At 47.8% G+C, this 24,117-nt stretch overlaps 1 long non-coding RNA gene across 1 annotated transcript in view; it reads right to left on the bottom strand.

Moving 5' to 3' along the window:
• LOC140428816 (uncharacterized) overlaps positions 1-23,856 on the bottom strand; it is a 44,702-nt gene extending 20,846 nt beyond the window's left edge. The window contains exons 1-2 of the long non-coding RNA XR_011948900.1: positions 23,803-23,856; positions 21,403-21,660 (exon numbers count right to left, since the gene is read on the bottom strand). This is a non-coding gene — a long non-coding RNA (uncharacterized lncRNA). The remainder of the gene's footprint in view (positions 1-21,402; positions 21,661-23,802) is intronic.
• Positions 23,857-24,117: the final 261 nt, after the last annotated feature.

Below are 24,117 nucleotides of genomic sequence, written 5' to 3'. Positions count from 1 at the left end.
TATATAAAGGACGCCACAAACGTGATCTGCCTCTTTCCAGTGGAGACAGTCAGTGAGTACAGACACAGGGTTGATTCAATATTAGACTCACCACGTGGATTGCACCAGCTGGTTAGTCAGTCAGGGTAGCTATAGTAGGATTAGCAGTAGTGTCGAACCCGGGTAATAGAAGTGTAAATAGTTTAATAAACGTGTTGAAGTTATCTCCACGTCTGAACCTTCCTTTGTCATGTGCACCACAAGGAAGCCACTTATGTTACACCTACAACATAACAAATTACCTCGGGGGAACAGGACATCTCTCCAGGCCTCCATCGTGTCCAGGAGCCTCCTTAGGGCAGCATCCCCGAATCTTGGGGCTGGTCTCCTCAGTGCAATTGTTGCGAGCTGGTTGGAGTTGGCTGTGCAAGTGCAGCTTAAGTGCTGCTCGATCTTGTTAGTGGGGGGCTGGCGAGCATGGTCCCGGCGAATCAGCTGGCAAGCTGTCATTAGCGGCGGGAAGCCTGTGAGGCCTCGTTAAGTGGACCAATTAACGTTGAATTGCATTGCTGGCCTCACTGGGCTGTGCGCCGGGAAGCTCGTGACAATTCCCGCTCGCTAACACACTTAGAAATATTTCTGGAGAATGGCACCCTTAATTTACGGATTCTTCTATAGCTTTATCTTGAGACACCAAGCCTTAATTTGGATCGGACACTTTTGAGTATGATAGCTGATGCAAGTTTAGCAGGTCCAAAGTTCAAACTTAAAGGTGAACGTATACTGTTCTTAATACATAATCTTTTTTATTTGCTTGTTAATTTGCTTATGTTTCTAGCCATGAACACTGGGAAGAAATTAAATAGTCCAAGGTGTATCAAGTTGTCACATGGAAGGAAAGCCTCTTTGGATCTCCTGAATGCAACATAAAGTCTGAATGCAACATTATCAGTCAATGATTTGGGCCGTTGGATCTTTAAGTGTTTAAAATTTGAAAGTAAAATTATCTTTCCTGAAGCAGTAAGGTGTTCAAATTTGGCTTTTTTCAGGCAATTATCTAAAAACACTGCTCAGGGACATTATATTCAAACACCAATGAATGCTCAGGAACATTATAGCGCAGATATTTCTATATATTTACTCATGGGCAGGCACATCATTTCCTTTTATTTGAGCTCTACGTCCAGTTTTTATCATTCTAATTTGCATATTTAAAATTGCTACTCAATGTTTCAATTCACAGTTGTTAACAGTGATGAAGGTTATTGCAAGCAGGCTTAAATGATTGGCTCCGGACCAATAATAAAAGTCACTGAAATTGTCCAGCAGAAAGATTTACTCGTGTTTTGAAATCTCATCTATTCTAAACTCAGCCAGGACCTTATCTTTTTACTGTCTATGTTCAGGTTAAATTGGAATCCCATCTTCTGTCATATGAATGATTTCAGGACCACCGAAGGACTTGTTCAAACCAGTGCTGTCTCTGTAATTGATGACAAAGTGATGGAAAGATTTTTGTGCTATTTGCTCCATTTAGACAATTGTTGTTGCTTTTCACTGAGTATCTTTGATCACATCAAATGGACGACTAATCCGAATGTTCTGTTGAGAATCCACTTTAACAATGAGTGGAATTGCCCCCCCAAAATGGCAAGTGTCAGGGCTGACTGGAGAAACAATCGAGTTTTCAGACCAGATCTCCTGGCACTTAGTGCACAGAATGTTTTTGGGGCGTGGCTTGCACAGTCACTCAGGCGGGGCCTGATAGAGCCTGGAAGGCTGGCTCCACTGAGATCAGGGATGGGGGCACCATTTTTAAAAGGCTTTGTTTAAAATAAGTTTTCCCACGGTCACTGAGGACCACCCCTTTGTGGTGACTGCTCCGCATTAACGCAAGTATCAGAGGCATTATCCAGCTCTCTTCCCCAACACTTTACCCCTTCCGGTGCTGTCATCAGACCTCTCCCCTTTTGCTCCCCCCCCCCCCCCCCCCATCCCGCCAGCCACACAAAGGGAATCCCCCCCACAATGGAGAATGGTTACCCCTCCTGCCAGAGCCCACTTAGCAGTGACCACTTCAGCGCTAACCTGGGGGTAGTGCCAAATTGGCAATGCTGGGGGACATGCCAGGGTATTGCCTGCCCATGTCACCATCCGGGGGTATACTCATTGACACACCCCTCCCCGGGCATGGTCATCACAACTGGTTCTCATCGTAACCAGTATTAATTCATCCTGGTATAAAATTCTGCTGACTGGATGGAGGATAAGGTGTGCGCAGATGCTACGGCATAAAGCTGTCTAAGTATATTTAAATATCTGAAAATTCATGGAAATCAGGTTCACGTCACTGGCAGGGGTAGATCTCAGACCAAGACCTCACCGGTGAATATCTCGTTATGGCTCCTTGCGATATTTAATGGCCATAACGAAGTTTGCACCCAAGGCGAAGGAGACCTCAAATTCCGCCCAATGCTTCAGATGTAGCATTTAATGATGGTGAGTGTATAAGGAGTTGATATGAGAACATTAAACCAGTTATTCAATTGTAAATTCAACCACAAAGATTCTAGCCCCATGCTGACTTGCAATGCAGATCACTTGTTAGTCTTTAGCCTCTTCCGATGAGTGCCATTGTCCTAGATGGTTCATTTTAATCCTCAGCAAATATCCTGCTCTGGAGGTAATGCACTATCAATTATGACGAGACGAGAGTAGAGAGTAATCGAGGCTTTATTACACAGAGATGTGTGGCCTCCTACAGCTGCTGCCAAAATGGCTGCAGTTCGGAGAGCACACACATTTATACTCCGCCTACTGGGCGGAGCCAGCAGGCAGGGATCTACCCCCGTACCTGTAGTACAGGGGCCTTACCGTAATACCCTCGTATGCAGTGCAGTATATACAATATAATACAACAGTGGTGACTACCACATTCACCCCCTGTTAAAAATGAGTCCAGCGGGGGTAGTGGAAAAATATTTACATACAGGTTGTCATTAAGATTTCAGAGAAGATTACAAATTTAGATGGTCGGTCGCCTTGATCCGTCATTGAAAGCGCTGCAGTGCTGATGGCGAGTCAGGCGTCGGCTCAGTCGTCAGTGACTCCGGGAGCGTGTCGATATCCCCTTCGTCCCCGGATGGGACCAAGGGGAGGACGGATTGTCCTGGAGCGGGGGCTGTGGTTGGGTGCGCTGGGGGAAGGGAGGGTGGCGCCGGGGCAGAGGGAGGGGGTGTGTGGGGACCCAGCTGGTGCCAGGTCCCTGAGGGAGACTGTGTCTTGGCGGCCGTCGGCGTATGCTACGTAGGCATACTGCGGGTTTGCATGGAGTAGCTGTACCCTCTCAACCAATGGGTCCGCCTTGTGGAGCCGCACGTGCTTGCAGAGGACAACGGGTCCTGGGGCTGGCAGTCACTTTGGGAGTGAAACCCCGGAGGTGGACTTCCTGGGGAAGGCAAAGAGACGGTCATGGGGGGTTTCGTTAGTCGCCGTGCACAGGAGCGACCGAATGGAGTAAAGTGTGTCGGGGAGGACCTCGTGCCAGCGGGAGGCCGGGGGATTTCTGGATTGTAGGGCCAGCTGGATGGCCTTCCAGACCGTCCCATTCTCCCGCTCCACCTGCCCGTTTCCCTGGGGGTTGTAGCTGGTCGTCCTGCTCGAGGCAGGTACTGGCGCAGCTCCTCGCTCATAAATGAGGATCACCGGTCACTGTGGACGTAGGCGGGGAAACCGAACAGATCGAAGATGGTGTTAAGGGCTTTGATGACGGTGGCAGACGTCATGGGATGGCGAAGGGGAATCTGGAATATTCGTCGACCACATTGAGAAAATACGTGTTGCGGTCGGTGGAGGGGACGGGCCCTTTAAAGTCCACGCTGAGGCGTTCAAAGGGGCGGGAGGCCTTCACCAGCGTGCACCGTCTGGCCGCTGGAAGTGCGGTTTACACTCCACGCAGACCTGGCAGTCTCTGGTGACAGGCCTGACTTCCTCAATGGAGTAAGGCTGATTGCGGGCCTTAATGAAATGATAAAAGCGGGTGACCCCTGGGTGACAGAGATTGTCGTGCAGGGTCCGGAGTCGGTCCACTTGTGGGCTGGCACATGTACCTCGGGATAGGGCATCGGGGGGCTCGTTGAGATACAAAATCTCGTAATTAAAGGTGGAGAGCTCAATCCTCCACCGCAAGATTTTATCATTTTTGATCTTACCCCGCTGTGTGTTAAACATGAAGGCAACCGACCGTTTTCTGTAAGGAGAGTGAATCTCCTGCCGGCCAGGTAATGCCTCCAGTGCCGCACAGCTTCAACGATAGCTTGGGCCTCCTTTTCGATGGAGGAGTGTCGATTTTCGGAGGCATGGAGGGTGCGGGAAAAGAATGCCACGGGCCTGCCTGCCTGGTTGAGGGTGGCAGCCAGAGTGACGTCTGATGCATCGCTCTCGACTTGGAAGGGGAGCGTCTTGTCGACCGCGTGCATCGCGGCCTTGGTGATGTCGGCCTTGATACAGTTGAAGGCCTGGTGAGCCTCGGCAGTCAGTGGGAAACCGGTGGAGTGGATGAGTGGGCGGGCCTTGTCCGCATAGTTAGGGACCCACTGGGCGTAGTACGAAAAGAACCCCAGGCATCGTTTGAGGGCCTTGGGGCAGTGGGGAAGGGGGAGATCCACGAGGGGGCGCATGTGATCGGGGTCGTGCCCCAGAACTCCGTTCTGAACCACATAACCGAGGATGGCTAATCAGTTCGTGCTGAACACACACTTCTCCTTGTTGTAGGTTAGGTTGAGGAGTTTGGCGGTGTGGAGAAATTTGGAAAGGTTAGCGTCGTGGTCCTGCTAGTCATGGCCGTAGATGGTGACGTTATCCAGGTATGGGAAAGTGACACGCAGTCTGGTTTCGGTCAACCATTCGGTCCATCTCCCGTTGGAAGACCGAGACCCCGTTAGTGACGCCGAAGGGAACCCTAAGGAAATGGTAAAGGCAGCCGTCCACTTCAAACGCGGTGTACTGGCGATCCGCCTTGTGAATGGGGAGCTGGTGGTAGGCAGATTTCAAGTCCACTGTCGAGAAGACCCGGTACTGTGCAATCTGATTGACCATATCAGATATGCGTGGGAGGGGGTACGTGTCGAGCTGCGTGTACCGATTGATGGTCTGACTGTAGTCAACAACCATTCTGTTTTTCTCCCCCGTTTTCACCACTACCACTTGTGCTCTCCAGGGGTTGTTGCTGGCCTCGATGATACTTTCCCGCAGCAGCCGCTGGACCTCAGACCTGATAAAGGTCCTGTCTGGGCGCTGTACCGTCTGCTCCTGGTGGCAACGGGTTTGCAATCCGGGGTGAGGTTTGCAAACAGAGAAGACGGGGTCGACCTTAAGGGTTGTGAGGCCGCAAACAGTAAGGGGTGGTAGGGGCCCGCAAAATTTCAGTTTTAGGCTCTGGAGGTTGCACTGGAAGTCCAGGCCGAGTAGCAAGGCAGCGCAGAGGTTGGGGAGGACGTAAAGCTGGAAGCCGCTGAACTCTACGCCCTGGATGGTGAGGATGGCGATGCAGTACCCCCGCATCGCCACGGAATGGGATCCGGAGGCCAGGGAGATTCTTTGGTTAATGGGGTGTGCCGCGAGGGAGCAGCGCCTAACAGTATCGGGGTGGATGAAGCTCTCAGTGCTCCCGGAGTCCAGAAGGCAGGATATCTCATGCCCGTTGACCTTCACCTTTGTCGACGCGGTCGCGAGGTTGTGCGGTCGGGACTGGCCGATTGTGACGGAGGCGAGACGCGGCTGGACATCGTCAGTTGCAGGCGATGAGCGGCCCGATGAGGTGCCCGACGGGCAGGGGTCCTGAGGCGGGGAAGATGGTGGCGCCCACGGGCCACACGTGTCCTGAGGCAGGCAAGGTGGCGGTGCCCTCGGGCCGCACGTGTCCTGGGGCAGGCAAGATGGCTCTGCCCATTGATTGTGAGGCAAGCAAGATGGCGGTGCCACGGGCCGCACGTGTTGTGAGGGGAGCAAGATGGTGGGGCTCACGGGCCGCACGTGGTCTGAGACGAAGAAGATGGCGACGCCCACTGGCCGCAAGCGGGGTGTGCAGGGACAATAGTGGCGATTGAGTGGGCCTGGCCCACTGCAGTGAAATGTCCTTTCTTGCCGCAGGCCTTGCAGAGCGCGCTCCGCGCCGGGCAGCGCTGCCGGGGGTGTTTTGTCTGTCCGCATAAGTAGCACTTGGGTCCCCCGGGGTTGGTTGGCAGCCGCGCATCACAGGCGTGGTGGTTGGGGGCGGTCGCTGATGGGGTCCACGATGGGGTGGCCACTGGCTGGGTCCACGATGCCCAGGAGGGGTGGGCCATGGGGTCGGGAGCATACGCCTGTATGTTGCGTGAGGCGACCGTGAGCGAGAACGCTAGTTTCTTGGTCGCTGCGAGGTCAAGCGTAGCCCCTTCTAAGAGGCGCTGGCAGATGTAGGCCGACCCTATGCCCGTAATGAACGCATCTCTCGTTAGCAGGTTAGAATGTTCAGCGACCGAAACGGCCTGGCAATCACAGTCTCTCACCAGGGCGAGCAGAGCATGCCAGAAATCTTCCACAGACTCACCAGGAAGTTGGTGCTGCGTGGACAGGAGGTGCCTGGCGTAGATCTTGTTGGTCTGCTGAGCGTAGTTCTCCTTCAGTAGCGCCATGGCCTCTGCGTAGGTAGGCCATTCCTGGATGAAGGGAAAGACATCGGAGCTCAGCCGCGTGTACAGAATCTGGCGCTTCTGTGCTTCTGGGATTGGGTCTGTCGCAGATCCGATGTATGCTTCAAAGCAAGCTAGCCAATGTGTGAAGTCCTTTTTGGCGTTGTCTGCTTGAGGATACAGCTGCAGGTGATCCGGCTTGATGCGGAGATCCAACTTTGTAAAATCTCTGTGTAATAAATTGATGCACTATCAATTATGACGAGACGAGAGTAGAGAGTAATCGAGGCTTTATTACACAGAAATGTGTGGCCTCCTGCAGCTGCTGCTGAAATGGCTGCAGTTCGGAGAGCACACACATTTATACTCCGCCTACTGGGCGGAGCCAGCAGGCAGGGATCTACCCCCGTACCTGTAGTACAGGGGCATTACCGTAATACCCTCGTATGCAGTGCAGTATATATAATATAATACAACAGTGGTGACTACCACAGAAGTAATCTACCCAAGCAAATAACCTGCTGACATTCTTCCTGTTCTTCCTCCGGAAATGCCTGGCTAATTATTGTGGTTCTAAACTGTTTTGGTATGTTGTGCAGTTTATAGAGGTCCACTTTGCAAGGGAGCCATCTTGTGCTCTATGCACGCGATTGCATTTTGTCAATTGCACAGATGTGATTTTAAACCACTGAGTTGCTGTGTATTGAAGATCATCCTTTTGTAGAAGCATAGTGCATGTTACATCAAAGTGTTGTATGGAAGGAAATTCCATTTATCTATTTGGATCAGAAACTGCTGAAAAGGCCATGTTAGGGTGCAAAAATAGTATTTTAATAAAACTAATCTTTAATGCAATAGTTTCAAGCTGTATCTACTATCGTGGAATGATTTTGTTGAACATACTCCAAATCCTGTAAAAGGAAATTGAATGGGTAATATGTCACTAAAATTGTTGCTAAACATTGTTTTTAATGTCAGTCGAACTTTATTGCTTGTTTAAATTGATACAATCTAATCTTATTTGAACTAAATATTTGCCATACTGGCATGAAATATTTGTCTGAAATATCTCAATTGCTTGCATGTGAAGAGCTTTCGACAAATGCAATAAACTAGTCATTTTAATCTCCTTTTGTGGGTAGAAATCAGCAGCACGGTTCATTTTCTGGTGCTGTTCTTCTGTTCTCCAATTTTAACCGAACATCACAAGTGGATTTATTACTCCATCAAGGGAAAACATTAAAAACGGCAGGACCCTGGGAAGCACCGAGGATCAGAGGGATCTTGGTGTGCATTACACCGGTCCCTTAAGGCAGTGTTTTTCAAACTTTTCTTCCGGGGACCCATTTTTGCCAACCGGCCAACCTACGGGACCAAGGACGGCCGACTTTCGCGACCCATGCCGGCCGACCTTTGCGACCCACGCTGACCAACCTTTGCGACCCACGCCGGCTGACCTTTGCGACCCACGCCGGCCGACCTTTGCGACCCACGCCGGCTGACCTTTGCGACCCATGCCGGCCGACCTTTGCGACCCACGACGGCTGACCTTTGCGATCCATGCCGGCCGACATTCGCCCAATTAATAAATCCATACCTTAAAAAATTGTTTTTATACTGCTTTGTGCCTGATTTCAGTTTTCTTAATGGGCTGTTCACCAGAGACCCTGGAGCTCACACCAGCACTGCTTTGTCCTGTTGTGGACCCTCCTGAACAGCTCACACCAGCACTGCTTTGTCCTGTTGTGGACCCTCCTGAACAGCTCACACCAGCACTGCTTTGTCCTGTTGTGGACCCTCCTGAACAGCTCACACCACCACTGCTTTGTCCTGTTGTGGACCCTCCTGAACAGCTCACACCAGCACTGCTTTGTCCTGTTGTGGACCCTCCTGAACAGCTCACACCAGCACTGCTTTGTCCTGTTGTGGATTCTCCTGAGCCACTCTCTCCAGCAGGTTTAGTTGTGAGACCCTGGCCTGTTTGTGTCTCTGGCCCTCTCTTCCTTATAACAAAACGATCCAGTTTAAATTTTACTTGTTTGCTGCTGCCAAAATGGAGGAATCGTAATCGCGCCCAAAGCACATGACGTCAGCGTTCGAGGCGTATGACCTGCTCTCTGCCTCGCTTCAGGCAGGAAGATTACATTGAATTTTAAAAAAAAAATCTTCTCCTGCATCAGCACGTTGATGTCAGGAGGAGGCGGTGCTCCACCTTGGGTTCCACGCATGCGCACTGATGAGCGGGCACGCATGAGCAGTGCGGCCGTATTTTTTTATATGGTCGCGGCCATCATTTTCAAAGCCACTCGCAGCGGCATTGTTAAAAGCCGGCTGTTGCGCGTGAATTCACGTGATTGGGAACACCGCGATTGACGGCTCTGCAACCCTCCCAACACCCGTCCAACGACCCACCCGCGGGTCGCGACCCCCATTTTGAAAATGCCTGTCTTAAGGTAGCAGTGCAAGTAGATACAGTGGTTAAGAAGCCATTTTAAGAAGTATTTAGATGTGCACTTGCAATACCAGGTCATACAAGGCTATGGGTCAAGTGCTTGAAAATGGGATTAGAATGGTTAGGTGATTGTTTTGACTTGTCAAAGGCCTTTTGCTGTGCTGTATGACTATGGCTCTATCATTTGACCCCTTTAGAACATAACACACTTGTTTCATTTTTGGTTGTCAACTATTCCTGTGGAACATTTAAAGCCTTTCCTAAACTTTGGTAGCCATGATGTGGAGATGCCGGCGTTGGACTGGGGTGAGCACAGTAGGAAGTCTTACAACACCAGGTTAAAGTCCAACAGGTTTGTTTCGATGTCACTAGCTTTCGGAGCACTGCTCCTTCCTAGGGTGAGGAATTGACCTGAGGAAGGAGCAGCGCCCCGAAAGCTAGTGATATCGAAACAAACCTGTTGGACTTTAACCTGGTGTTGTAAGACTTCCCACTGAACTTTGGTGACAGACATCATTGTGAACTCTTGAATATCAATTCAAATGTTTAATGCTGTGAATCAATTCATCAATCTTTGGCAGTACTGTCATTTATACAATTAAACTAACACTTAAATTTTAAATATTTTCTGCTTGGATTACACTTTGGATGTGGACATTTTCTCATCAAGTATTTAAACTCCTATTGATTACAGTTTTTCATGAATAAAGGTGCATAATGCAGAGATGGTGATACGTGTACAGATGTAAGGAAGTATCTTTGGTGATCATGAGGGTAATTAGGGATGGACAATAAATTCTGGCCTTGCCAGCAATGCTCACAGGTCAAGAACTAATATATATATATTTTAAATGGAGGGGTGTAAAGCTCAGCTTAGGATCAAACTAGGTGTGTTTCACAGGGTCTGGCTTGGCCTGAATAAAGGGCTCAGAAGGGGGAATGTAGTACAGTGACAATGGTGTAGAGTTTTAAAAATTATAAATTTAGAGTACCCAATTTATTTTTCCAATTAAGGGGCAATTTCGCATGACCAATCCAGCTACTCTGCACATCTTTGTGTTGTTGGGGTGAGACCAACGCAAACACAAGGAGAATGTGCAAACTCCACATGGACAGTGACCCAGGGCCGGGATCGAACCTGGGTCCGGGATCGAACCCGGGTCCTCGATGGCGTGATGCAGCAGTGCTAACCACTGCGCCACCCTTCCACCCATTGCTGAAGCCAAAAATGATGGCTTTGATATTCTTCATGTAAAAATTGGTGGAGATTGTTACTCATCCATGACTGGATATTCGACCAGGTGGTCTGGTAACATGGAGACAGTTATGAGGGCAAAGGTGGTGTTGGAGGAGCTTGGCGCCATCAGTATACATTATGACAGCAGATAAGATTTAAGTCATGTTCAGTATATTAGGTAAATGAGCATTGGAAACATTTTTGTTCAAGATAATTTTGCTGTACCTGTAATTTCAGACTGCAAATTTTTGTCTTTCAATAACTTGGAATGTCATGGTGACTAAAAGTTCCGCTCTCTGCTAACTTGTGTTTACTGGATGTTTAATTGTTCAGATTATTTAACATTTTGTTGTTGTTAGCTTGTATTGCATCAAGTATCTGACCAGCTGGTTTCATTAGCTGTAATTTACTTAAAAGTACATCTTAACGAGATATGGGTGACCCAGGGTGCATTGCTTCATAGCCAGCTGTTTTAAGTGTTGTCTCTATAATCTGCTTTTCATTCCATTAAGATTATCGGATTTTTTTTGGAAGTGGTAGGTGATTTTAAATATTACTGTAATTAGAAAGCACAGTTTATTTCTGGGCAAGGAAGATTGCGGATGAATGCAAATAGTATAGACATTTTGTCCATGCAACAATAAAACCACTGACTTGGCTAATTTTAAATGCAGGAAGGTTGCTTGAGATGCAAGATAACCCCCAGGTGTGTGGACAGAATTTGCTGCCTTCATCTGTAGTTCTGATGATTATCTTGTCCTTAACCAAGCCCAATCCAAAACACCACCATTTGCGATCTCTGAAAATAATAGAATGGTGGAGGTTTCCGGAAAGGAAAAAGAACTAATTTTACAATTAGTCATAATTATTCAAGAAGCGATCAAATGTTACAGATTGTCTAATGCCTTCCATGGGTGTGCATACTAATTAAGACTTTGCCACTTGCTTAATGACTAATTAAAACACATTAGGACGACCACCGAATTGACTTTTGCAGTTGATGACAAATGCAGTCATCACTTAAAAAAAAATATTTAGAGTACCCAATTCATTTTTTCCAATTACGGAACAATTGACCCAGAGCCGGGATCGAACCGGGGACCTCGGCGCCGTGAGGCATAAGTGCTAATCACTGCGCCACCGTGCTACCCTAAATGCAGTCATCAATAATCGTTAGACTTTTCTAAGGCCCAATATGGAAAACACATAGTGCTAAATTCTGGAAACCATAGCTTTCTCCCTCTTTCCTAATTTGTTTTCCAAAAATTGTTGGGTAGGAATAATTTAGATATTTTCCACTCTATTGGTCATCTAAAATGAGTAGTTTACCAACTCACTATTTGGTATGCAATAGACTTGATTTGAGTGCAAATGTTGTAACTCAATATTTTTTCTTACATTGTGAATTTTAAGCTTTTTTTTCTCTTTCTCTCATCCAGAGTGAATATTTTGCTTGTTGCTCATTTCATAATTGTAAGTTTTTATTAGTTAGGTTTGCAAGCAACAGTGAAGTTTATGGGGAACAGCAGTGTTTATTCTTAATTAATTGATAAATAATAAACACAAAGATGGCCGGCAGGTGATGTGTTGCAACTGGACACTTTTTTTTGTACCAGAAGGCAATCTGGTCTTCTGATTTGGTCAGGGTCAGGATGGTGTGACAGTGGGTGTTGCAGGTATGGGACCCAGAAGATAGAAGTGGAGGAACCTCAGCATTTGCAGTTGTCCAACAGGTTTGAGGTTCTCGCAACCTGTATGGATGAAAGTGGCGCCTGCAAGGTGGATGAGCAAACTGACCAAGGGACAGGATGCCATTCAAATGAGGGGAGTTAATAGGAATGTAGTGGTAGTTGGGGACAGTATAATCAGGGAATCTACACTTCTCTGCAGCTGGGAGCATGAATCTAGGTGGTTGAGTTGTCTGCCTGGCACCAGGGTTCAGGACATATGCTCTGGGCTGGAGAGGGACTTAGTGGGAGGGGAAGGATGCAGCAGTCCTTGAGGGTATAAATGACACAGGTAGAGGTAGAAAAGTGGAAGAGGTTCTGCTGAGGGATTATGAGTAGCAAATTAATTTAAAAAGCAGCACCTCAGAAGTAATTATCTCTGGATTACTACCTGTGCCAGGCGTAGGGTAAATCAGATTTGAGCGTTAAATGTCTGGCTCAAAGCTTAGTGTGGTTTTGTACTCATGGGGCACTGGTATGAATACTGGGAAAAGTGGAGCTGCACCATTTGTGACCGTCCTCGCCTGAACAATGCTGGAACAAATGGTCTGGAAAGTTGTATAACTAGGGTAGTAGTGAGGGATTTAAACTAAAGAGGGGCAAGGGATCAAATTTGGAAAGATGTGATAAATTAAATAGAGAAAACAAAGCAAAAGATCTAGGCAGGAATGATGATCAAAATGCACCAGCAGATAACGCTTCAGGTTACAAAAAAAGATGAGCTAAAGGCTCTGTCTCTGAATGCAAGGAGTGTTCATAACGAAACAGATGAATTGACAGCAAAAACTGAAATGGGTAAGTATGAACTGATAGCCAATGCATAGACATGGTTGTAGGATGACAAAGACTGGGACCTGATTATTCAAGGATACTTGACATTTGGGAAGTAAAGTAGGTGAAAGATATTGTCATGATATGCGGACACACACATAATGATATACAGACAAGCAGCTAATGGACACAAAGAATAGGACATGACCAATAAGCAGGCAGGACACTCGGGTGGGATCTGACTATAAAAGACACGAGGCACTCACACTCCGCTCCTTTCCACTGATGAACATCTAGAGAGTCAGTCAAGGATGTTGTTACAATCTCACAATCTCACACCCCCACCACGTGGCTAAGAGCTAGTCTGGTTCAGTCAGACAGAGTAACCACACTTAAGTTAGCAGAGAGTTGAACTCACAGAGAACTGTGTTAACTGTGCTATTAGTTCAATAAACCTGATTGAACTAACTTCAAGGTCTGGAGTATCTTTTTGATCTATGCTGCATTCAGTTGCAGCCAGTGTTAGACCAGTGTACCTAACACATGATACCAGGAGACTACTAATTTAAGGTGACTTACCTCAGTCTATTCCGTGACGACCAGCAAATCTATCACGGCACCATGGAGAAGATTCAGGCTCCTCACCAGCTCAGGACCTCCGGCAATCTCAGTGCCAACGGGCGGATATTCAAGCAAAAGTTTCTGCTGTACATCGAAGCTTCAGACCTCGAGGGTGCGTCTGATGCAAGAAAGATCACGCTTCTCCTCTCAACAGCGGGTGATCAAGCCATCGAACTCTTCAACTCATTTAATTTCACCGAAGGCCAGGACAAGACAAAGTTTCAGACCATCCTGGACAAGTCCGATAGTCACTGTGAAGTGGACACCAATGAAATCTTCGAGCGCTACTTGTCTCCAACCGGAGCACCCATGCACGGCTAAGGTTTGAAATTGTCAAGCCGGACAGGGCATCCCTACTCGGCGCGCATGCCTGCAAAAAGCTAAACCTGGTGCAGCGGGTTTATTCAACGACATCCTCCAATGTGGATCTTCAAGCTTGCATTGACGACATTCTCGCTCAGTATCCAGATGTGTTTGACAGGATGGGCACTTTGCCATATCGGTACAAGATCCTACTGCGATCTGATGCCAAGCCAGTAGTCCATGCACCACGCCGGGTCCTGGCTCCGCTGAAGGAGCGCCTGAAGGAACAGCTCAAGGAGCTGCAGCAGCAGGAGATCATTTCCAGGGTAACCGAACCGACTGTCTGGGTCAGCTTGATGGTGGTGGTCAAAAACCCTCTGAAGACCTCCGCATCAGCATTGATCCCAAGGATCTCAACCAGAATATAATGCGTGAACTATCCCATCCCGAAGTGGGAGGATCTCACCAGTGAGATGGCACATGCAAGGTTTTTCACGAAGTTAGATGCGTCACATGGATTCTGGCAAATCCAGCTGGATGAGTCCAGCAGAAAGCTCTGCACCTTCAACACACCGTTTGGTAGGTACTGCTATAACCGTATGCATCGTCTCGGCATCGGAGATATTTCATCGCATCATGGAGCCGATGATGGAGGGCATCGAAGGGGTTCGTGTGTACGTGGACGATGCCATCATATGGTCCACGACCCCGGAGGAGCATGTTTCCCGTCTCCAGCAGGTATTCCGCCATGTCCATGCCAATGGCCTGAAGCTGAACAGGGCCAAATTTTGCTTTGGCATGTCAACACTCAAGTTCCTAGGAGACCAGATCTCTCAGCAGGGCGTGTGCCCCGACACAGACAAGGTCAAGGCTATCGTACCCATGAAGGTCCCGGAAAACAAGAAGGCAGTGTTGTGCTTCCTGGGCATGGTCAATTTTCTGGGCAAGTTCATCCCAAACATGGCCTCACATGGCCTCACACCACGGCCCTACGAAACCTAGTGAAGAAGTCCACTGCCTTCGAGTGGAAGGCGGCCCATCAGGCAGAGTGGTTGGAGCTGAAAGCCAAGCTCACCACTGCACCCGTATTGGCATTTTTCGACCCAGACAAAGAAACGAAAATCTCGACAGATGCGAGCCAGGGTGGCATCGGCGCGGTCCTGCTGCAACGCGATGACACCTCATCCTGGGCACCGGTTGCATCAAGGGCAATGACGCCCACCGAACAAAGGTACGCACAAATCGAGAAGGAATGACTGGGCCTTCTCACTGGCATTCTCAAGTTTCACGACTATATCTACGGCCTGCCGACATTCACAGTCGAGTCGGATCACAGGCTACTGGTCCACATTATCCACAAGGACCTGAACGACATGACGCCTCGGTTGCAGCGCATCCTCCTCAAACTCAGAAGGTACGACTTTGACCTGGTCTACACGCCTGGCAAGGAGCTCAACATTGCCGATACACTGACCCGCTCCATCACCGTGTCTAGTGAACAACTGAACGTCATCCGGCAAATTGAGTCACAGGTTGAGTCACAGGTGCAGCTGTGCACTAGCACCCTCCCGGCATCTGATGAGAAGGTGATTCGTATCCATGAGGAGACAGCCAAAGACCCCCTCTTGCAGCGTGTTATGCAACACCTCGCCAATGGCTGGCAAAAAGGGCAGTGTCCTCAATTTTTCAATGTAAAGGACGACCTGACGGTGGTTGATGGCATCCTCCTCAAACTGGATCGGATTGTAATTCCACACAGTCTCCAGAGCTTGGTGTTCCGTCAAATCCATGAGGGCCACCTGGGTGTGGAAAAGTGCAGACGCAGAGCCAGGCAGGCTGTCTACTGGCCTGGGATCAGCCAGGACATCGCGAACATGGTCCTTAACTGTGCAACCTGTCAACGCTTCCAGCCAGCGCAGAGTAAGGAGACACTTAGGCAGCATGAAATCGAAACCTCTCCGTGGTCCTAGGTTGGCATCGACCTCTTTCATGCAAATGGTTGTGATTACATGTTAATCATTGATTACTTTTCCAATTACCCTGAAGTCGTGAAGCTCTCAGACCTCACATCTCGGACCGTCATCAAGGCCTGTAAGGACACTTTCTCCTGGCATTGTATCCCACTCACTGTCACGAGTAAGAATGGCCCATGCTTCAGCAGCCATGAATGGTCTCTGTTTGCCCAGTCGTATCAGTTCAAACACGTCACTTCCAGCTCACACGATCCGCAGTCAAACGGAAAAGTTAAGAAAGGGGTGCACATAGTGAAGCAGCTCATCTGCAAGGCTGCGGATTCTGCATCTAACATTCACCTTGCGCTACTTAGAATCATAGAATCATAGAATTTACAGTGCAGAAGGAGGCCATTCGGCCCATCGAGTCTGCACCGGCTCTTGGAAAGAGCACCCTACCCAAGTTCAGCACCTCCACCCTATCCCCATAACCCAGTAACCCCACCCAACACTAAGGGCAATTTTGGACACTAAGGGCAATTTATCATGACCAATCCACCTAACCCGCACATCTTTGGACTGTGGGGGGAAACCGGAGCACCCGGAGGAAACCCACGCACACACGGGGAGGATGTGCAGACTCCGCACAGACAGTGACCCAAGCCGGAATCGAACCTGGGACCCTGGAGCTGTGAAGCAATTGTGCTATCCACAAGGCTACCGTGCTACTTGCGTACAGGGCGGCCCCACTGTCCACTGGCATGTCGCCGGCTCAACTCCTGATGAACAGGGACCTCTGAACGATACTTCCAGCCATACACGTGCCCAACCTGGATCACCTCCTGGTGCTGCAGAAAGTGCAGCAACTCCGAGACCGGCAACAACAGGGCTATGATGCTCATGCCTCCAATTTGCCCGTGTTATCCCCATCAGATACTCTTTGGGTCAAGATCCCTGATGGAGGCTGGTCAGCTGCAGCTTTCGTTTTTCGACAGGCTGCCCCCCGCTCGTATGTTGTGCGTCTGGCTGATGGTTCTGTTTTGCGACGAAACAGACGGGCACTGCGCAAAGTTGCCTGCCCGCAACCACATTCTTCTCCGTTTCCTTCTGTTGTTTTGCCACCTCCTGATACCTCGACTCACGAGGCCACCAGTCAGGCTTCAATCCCGCCCATCAAGGCACTGTCGTCCCCACCACCACCTTTCCGGCGGTCGACCAGGATCAGACGCAAGCCACAGAGACTGGACTTCTGAACATTTGTTCTGTTTGCTATGTTCCGTGTTCTCGCATTAGACAACTGTTTTCACATGTACATATGTTCACATCCACTGCATGTGTACATGTTAATATTGGCCTATTCTTGTAAATACATTCACATATGTCATCCAAACATTAAAAAAAGGGGAGATGTCATGATATGCGGACACACACATAATGATATACAGACAAGCAGCTAATGGACACAAAGAACAGGACATGACCAATAAGCAGGCAGGACACTCGGGTGGGATCTGACTATAAAAAACACGAGGCACTCACACTCCGCCTCTTTCCACTGATGAAGATCTAGAGAGTCACTTAAGGGTATTGTTGCAATCTCACACCCCCACCACATGTCTAAGAGCTAGTCTGGTTCAGTCAGACAGAGTAACCACACTTAAGTTAGCAGAGAGTCGAACTCACAGAGAACTGTGCTAACTGTGCTATTAGTTTAATAAACCTGATTGAACTAACTTCAAAGTCTGGAGTATCTTTTTGATCTATGCTGCATCCAGTTGCAGCCAGTGTTATACCAGAGTACCTAACATGACAGGTATCTCTAATAATTCATGACATTGGGAAAATAGAAAGAAATGACCTTGGTTCTGGAGGTCAAGGTGTAATGCCAATTTGCGTAGAGATGAGAAATATCAAAGGTAAGAAGTCACTTGTGGGAGTGGTTATAGGCCCCCAAACATTAACCACACTGTAGGGCAGGGTTTGCAGGAAGAATCAATGGGGGTTTATGAAAAAGATATGGTGATAATCACGAACGATTTTAAAATTGAACAAAAAGATTGGTAAAGATAGCCTGGATGTTGAGTTCAATCGTGTTTTGGGGACAGGTTCTTTAAAACAGATTGTTTTAGCACCATCTAGAGAGCAGGCTGGACTAGATCTAGTAATGTACAATGGTACAGGATTAGTTAACTCATAGTGAAGGGGCCCTAGGTAGCATAAATCATAGTGTGATTGAATTTCACATTGTTTGAGGGAGAGGAGAGTGGATCTAAGTCATGTTTAGAACTTGAAGTACTGTGATTATGAAGGAATGAATTCAGATGCCGAAAGTGACTGAGAAATTAAATTAAGGGGTAGGTCAGTAGCGAAGCAGTGGTAGATATTTCAGAATATTCGAAGATTCTTTCTTTCTCACTGGAATGTAAGGATCCATGGCTAATTAAAGGAAAGGACACACCATCCGTGGCAAATTAAAGAAGTTAAACATGGTTGCAAATTAAAGAAAAACCATATATTTAAAGAACAGCAAAGCATGATTAAGGAGGAAGAAATTAGAAAAAGCTAGTGAGTAATATAATAGTTTCCACAGGAAAATTAGTATTTTGGTCTGTTAGTAGTGGGAACATAGAACATAGAACAGAACATATAGTGCAGAAGGAGGCCATTCCGCCCATCGAGTCTGCACCGACCCGCCTAAGCTCTCACTTCCATCCTATCCCCATAACCCAACAACTCTCCTAACCTTTTTTGGTCACTAAGGGCAATTGATCATGGCCAATCCACCTAACCTGCACGTCTTTGGGCTGTGGGAGCAAACCGGAGCACCCGGAGGAAACCAACGCAGACACGGGGAGAACGTGCAGACTCCGCACAGCCAGTGACCCAGCAGGGAATCGAACCTGGGACCCTGGCGCTGTGAAGCCACAGTGCTAATCACTTGTGCTACTGTGCTGTTGAATGGGAAATTAATAATGGAAAATAAGGAAATAGTAGATGAACTGAATAGATGTATTTTACATGTCTTCACTAGAGGATGTAAATAATATCCCAGAAATAATTGTGAATCAGGAGGTGAAAAGGAGGAGAAGATTGAGATTGTTGAAACAAAGAAGATTCCGAGGAGATTTAACAGCGCAGATGCTGAAATGATGTTCCCCTTGTGGGATAGACTAGAAATAGGGGACACAGTTTAAAATAGATTGTTTTTTTGAGGGCTGTGAATCTTTGGAACACTTCCTCCAGAGAGCAGTGGAGGCAGGGTCAATGAATATTTATAAGGCAGCGGTAGATAGATGCTTGGCCAACAGGATAGTCAAAGGTTGTAGGTGGATTCTACAGTTGAGGTCACAATCAGTTCAGCTTGATCTCATTGAATGGTGGAGAAGGCTTGAGGGGCCGAGCAGTCCACTCCTGCACAGTGTTATACAGTTGGGAGGGAATTGCTGTGGAAGTTTAAAAAAAATATATACATTTAAAGTACCCAATTCTATTTTTTTTACAATTAAGGGCAATTTAATGTGGCCAATCCACCTCCCCTCCACATCTTTGGGTTGTGGGGGTGAGACCCACGTATACAAGGGGAGAATGTGTAAAGAACACGCCAAATCATTAGCCTGATCTTATTAATTATACAACCGGCTGTTCTGTGCCAGACTCCCTGGCTTGGCAGGCTTGATGCTGCCGTCCTAACCGGGTGCTATATTGGAAAGGTAGACACAACCACTTGCCCACTGTTGAAAAAAGAAGATGGATCTCCAGGAATGTTCTCTGGCTGGAAGATGGACCCCCTCCAGGAGACTGAATCTAGAAAGTCCACCTGTAGGTGCTCCTCACACTGCTGTGTTGTGCTCTGGGGTACAGGATTGCAGCTGGCCTCCATGCTGCACTCTAGAGGCAGCCTGAGGCATTATTCAGGTGAGTTCTGATATCTGCACTGCCACATTGGTCCAGATGTGTTTTGCACTGCTGAGAATTAGGCATAGGTGGTTGAGCCTTCATCTGCATCCCATCATGTTGGCCTCGAGCGGGTTTCCCCAATCTGCCTCGCCAGGCAGCAGCAGAACATTCCACTAACCAGACACTGGCGCAAAACTGATTGATTTGTGGGCTTCTGCCAGTGGGGACTTGGCAAATTCGACCCTATCTCTTTGCAGTCCCTTAGTCTCCTCCTCATATCTTGCATTCCACCTAGCTAACTGCAGTCAGGCCCTCCACCCTGGAAACATTGCAGAGGAAGCCACATAGGCTGCTGCGTGTGGAGCAAGCTGGTTAAAAGATGTTCTGAGACTTTGTTCCAATTGTAATAAAAAGAATAAAACAACATACTTGCCTCCAGCCCTTGCTTGTCACACACTCACATGCATCATCCATGATAACTCATGCCACCTACTGTCCCCCAAAGATCCTCCTCATGGCCCTTATACCCTCCATACCAATCTATACCTTTAACCACTTTGTCAATCAAATTTCAAACTTACCTCCCACTGTGATGCTAGGTTGTGGAAGCATTCCAGCAGTGCTAATCCTATAATAACCCCAAGGCTTATGTCACCAATCAGCTAGTCAAATTACAGATTTTTTTTTCTTTCTTGCAAGCTGCCTTCTCAAGAAAACTTTAAAGAACAAGTGATTTAAATGACTTGCCAGCTTGACAATTCCACAGACATTATCCACGTGTTAAACACATTGTGTCCACTCTTAACAATCCCAAAGGGGTGCCCAATCTATTCAAAAGGCTACCATCCATCTCCAAAGAACTCTGGCAGATTTAGACCTGTTCCTCAAATGCCTGAAGTCCGTGAGTCATGTTTCAGGAACCTGGGTGACCGAAATAGCTTCTTGGTGAATGAAGCTGCATTTGGAAGTCTGCAGTTGTCTCCATGAACTGCGCAGATGGGCAAAATGCACCCACCCCTGTAAAGTGGTGGGTGCTAAGTTCAGGAGCAGATCCTCCTGATGCAGGACTCCGGCACCATTTTGGCTGAAGCGTAGAGCCCTTCGGATTTGATTTAAATTTATCCCTACACTTTCCTGATGGCTGCTGCAAGGCTAGCTGCTTTGTGCTTCTATGATTTCTCTCTCTTCCGCCTTGCTTGAATAGTAGAGTTACGTTTACTAATTTCTAATCCACTGGGACTATTCTCGAATCTAGGGAAATTTGGAATATCATAACCGGTGTCCACATAGTCTCTGCAGATACCTCTTTTGGAACTCTAGGGTGTGCCATCAGGTCCTGGAGATTTGTCTGAATTTAGTCCCTTGGTTTTTCCAATACTTCCTCTCATCTGATATTTCTTTCTCACTCATCTAAATATCTTGGTTACCCTTTGTTTCTGGTATATAATCTGTGTCTTCCACTGTCCATGAGGTCCACTTGCAGCTTCTTTTCCTGGTTCACATGGTAGCTTCGGTACAGTTCCTCACCTTTTAAACTTGCCATTGGCACCCCTCTTACCCCCCCCCCCCTCACCCCCTCACATAAAAGGAAACATTGCCTCCCTCCATCCTTGCAAACAATTCCTAATCTTCAAACTGCCCCCCCTCCCCTTTCCTCTCCAAAACTTTGAACACATGACCTCCTAAATTCATGCCATCTTATGTGGAACTTTGAAAGAATTTGAACAATCCGGTTTCTGCATCTACAAAAGTAAGAAAACAATTTTTATCAAAGTCACAAATTTCACCTTACCTGACTGTGAAAAAGATGAAGTATGCCTCCTTGTCCTGTTTGTCATCTTTGACACGGCTAACCATCCCATCTCATCCTACTCCAGGTCTCTCCATTCTGATCAAGCTGGATATGTCTGCACTTCCTCAATTTCACTTTAGTCTGTCTAATCACAGACAGAGAATCATCAGCAAATGGCAACTCTCTCTGCTCCAACACCATTACCTCTGGTGTCTTCCAAGGATCTACTCTTGACTCTCACCTACATGCTGTGATATCCTTCAAAAACACATCAGTTTTATTTTTTAAAAAAAAGATCTTTTATTAAAGGCATTTTCAAATATATACACAACAAATATATGCAAAATAAAGAAACACAAAATCCAACTACGGCAACAGGAAACAACCACACCCTCCCTACACACCCCAAACAGAAAAAGATGACCCCCCCACCCCTGCTGACGACTCAATGTTCCTTAAAGAAGTCAATGAACAGCTTCCCCATCTAGGTGAACCCCTCCTTTGCACCTTGAATGGCGAACTTGATCTTCTCCAAATGCAAAAGCTCTGCCAAATCACTTCCCCATACCACTGCCCTCGGCGGCTGCGAGTCCTGCCAGCACGTCAGAATCTGTCTCTGGGCTATCAGGGAAGCAAAGGGCAACACATTGGCCTTTCTCACCACCTGTACTTCTAGACACTCCAAATATCGCCACCTCCGGACTCGGGGCTACCTTTACCCCCCAAATCTTTGACATTACATCCACAAATCACGTCCAAAACCCACTCAACCTCGGACACACCCAAAACATATGGACATGATTCACACCCCCCACCTCCCCGGACACCACCCACACCTATCTACTACCCCTAAAAAGAAACAACTCATCCTGGACACTGTCATGTGGGCCTTGTGCACTACTTAAAACTGGATGAGGCTGAATCTTGAACACGATGATGCATTAATCCTCTGCAAAACTTCACTCCATACTCCAGCCCCCCAGCTTCTCCTCCACTTATGCATAAACTCCTCCACAGGTGCTCTCTCTCTCTCCCTTCCACAGCTCCCTTATATATATTCGCAGCCTGCCTTCACCTATTTTATCCTCAGACATGGGTTTATCCTGAAGCACCGGAGGAGGCTGCATCGGAAACGACAGTACCTCCTTCCTCATGAAGTCCCTAACCCATCCCCCTTCGGCAACTGGCATGTCCCTCCAGCTCTGCAAACTTCTCTCCAACAAACAAATCCCTAAACTATTCTATCCCCACCTGCCGCACCCCAGGAACCTCGCATCCAACCCGCCGGCGCAAACCTATGATTATCGCAAATCGGCGCCTACAGATAGGGACAAATCTTCCATTCTTAAAGTCTGCTTTTGTTCCTTCCACCAACCGTGCCAAGTTCAACTTATGCAGCTGGGCCCAACTCTGAGCCACATGTGTCCTGAGGTAACAAAAAACTTGCCCCTACCAACCGGAGCGACAGTTTCCCAAACTCCTCTCCTGTCCCCGAGCATTAATTGAGAATACTTCACTTCGCTCCATGTTAAGCTTGTACCCCAAAATGCAGCCAAACTCCTCCCACCCCCCCAATCCTCATGATCCTGTTGAAGTTCCCGACCGGGTCCAAAATGTACAGCAGGCGATCATTCACATACAAAGAAACTCGGTGCTCAACCCCCGCTCAGTACCCCTCCACCCCCTCGAGCCCTTAAGCGTCACTGCCAACAGCAAGGGCAAAGAGCAATGGGCAGAGTGGGCACCACTGCCTTGCACCCCCCCCCCCACCCCCCAGCCCCGGCCCCGTTGAACCGCAAAGTACTCCGAGCTGACCTTGTTAGTCAGAACATTCTCCTTAGGTGCCTTATACTATAGCCAGACCCAGTCCACAAATCCCTGCCAAAACCCGAACCACCCCACCACCTCGAATAAGTACTCCCACTCCACCCGATCGAAAGCTTTCTCTGTGTCCATCGTCACAACCACTTTGAATTCTCGCCCTGTAACTTTGCCCAATTCTATCTATGTCTGGGCTCCTCTACTGCTGGAACTCTTATCCATGCCATTGCTAGTCTAGACTTGACTCTTCAACACACTCCTGGCCAGCCTCACATGTTCCTTCCTCAAACCAAGTCCCATTTATTCATCAACCCTATGCCCACTGGTCTATATTGCAGTGCCTCAAGTTTAAAATTCTCGTTTTGTTTTCAAATCCCACAATGCCTTTCCGCTCCTTCAAATCCCACAATGCCTTTCCGCTCCCTATCTCTCATCTCATTCGGCTCCACAGCCCCCAAGGTATCTGCACTCCTCTAATTCTGTCCTCTTGAACATTCTCTATTTTAATTGCTACACATTTGGAAGATGTTTTTAGCTGCCTGGAATTAGCTCTGGAATTTCCTCCTCAAACCTCTTTACCTCTCACTTCTCCTGAAAAATGCTGCTTAAAACCTAGGATTACCAACCTTTGTACAGCTGCCCTAATATCTCTCCGTGTTACTCAGTATCAGATTTTGCTCGTGTGAAGTGCCTTGCTGTTAAAGGTGCCTTGCTGTTAAATACAAATTGTTGCTTCTGGTGGGGAGTGGTAGGTAACTGGCTTTTTGTTAGTTCTCCACTTGGTGAATTCCCAATCCTTGGTTTGGTGAGCATAGAGGTTCGATAGGGAAGGGGCAAAATGATTGGTCTGATTCTGACTGACTTTGACAGAGGCATATGGGAATTTTTCCACTC

This window comes from Scyliorhinus torazame, chromosome 8 (genome assembly GCF_047496885.1).
Source record: "Scyliorhinus torazame isolate Kashiwa2021f chromosome 8, sScyTor2.1, whole genome shotgun sequence".
NCBI lineage: Eukaryota > Metazoa > Chordata > Chondrichthyes > Carcharhiniformes > Scyliorhinidae > Scyliorhinus > Scyliorhinus torazame.
The sequence above is the reverse complement of the archived record's forward strand: the minus strand, read 5'-3'. Positions and strand labels throughout refer to the sequence as shown.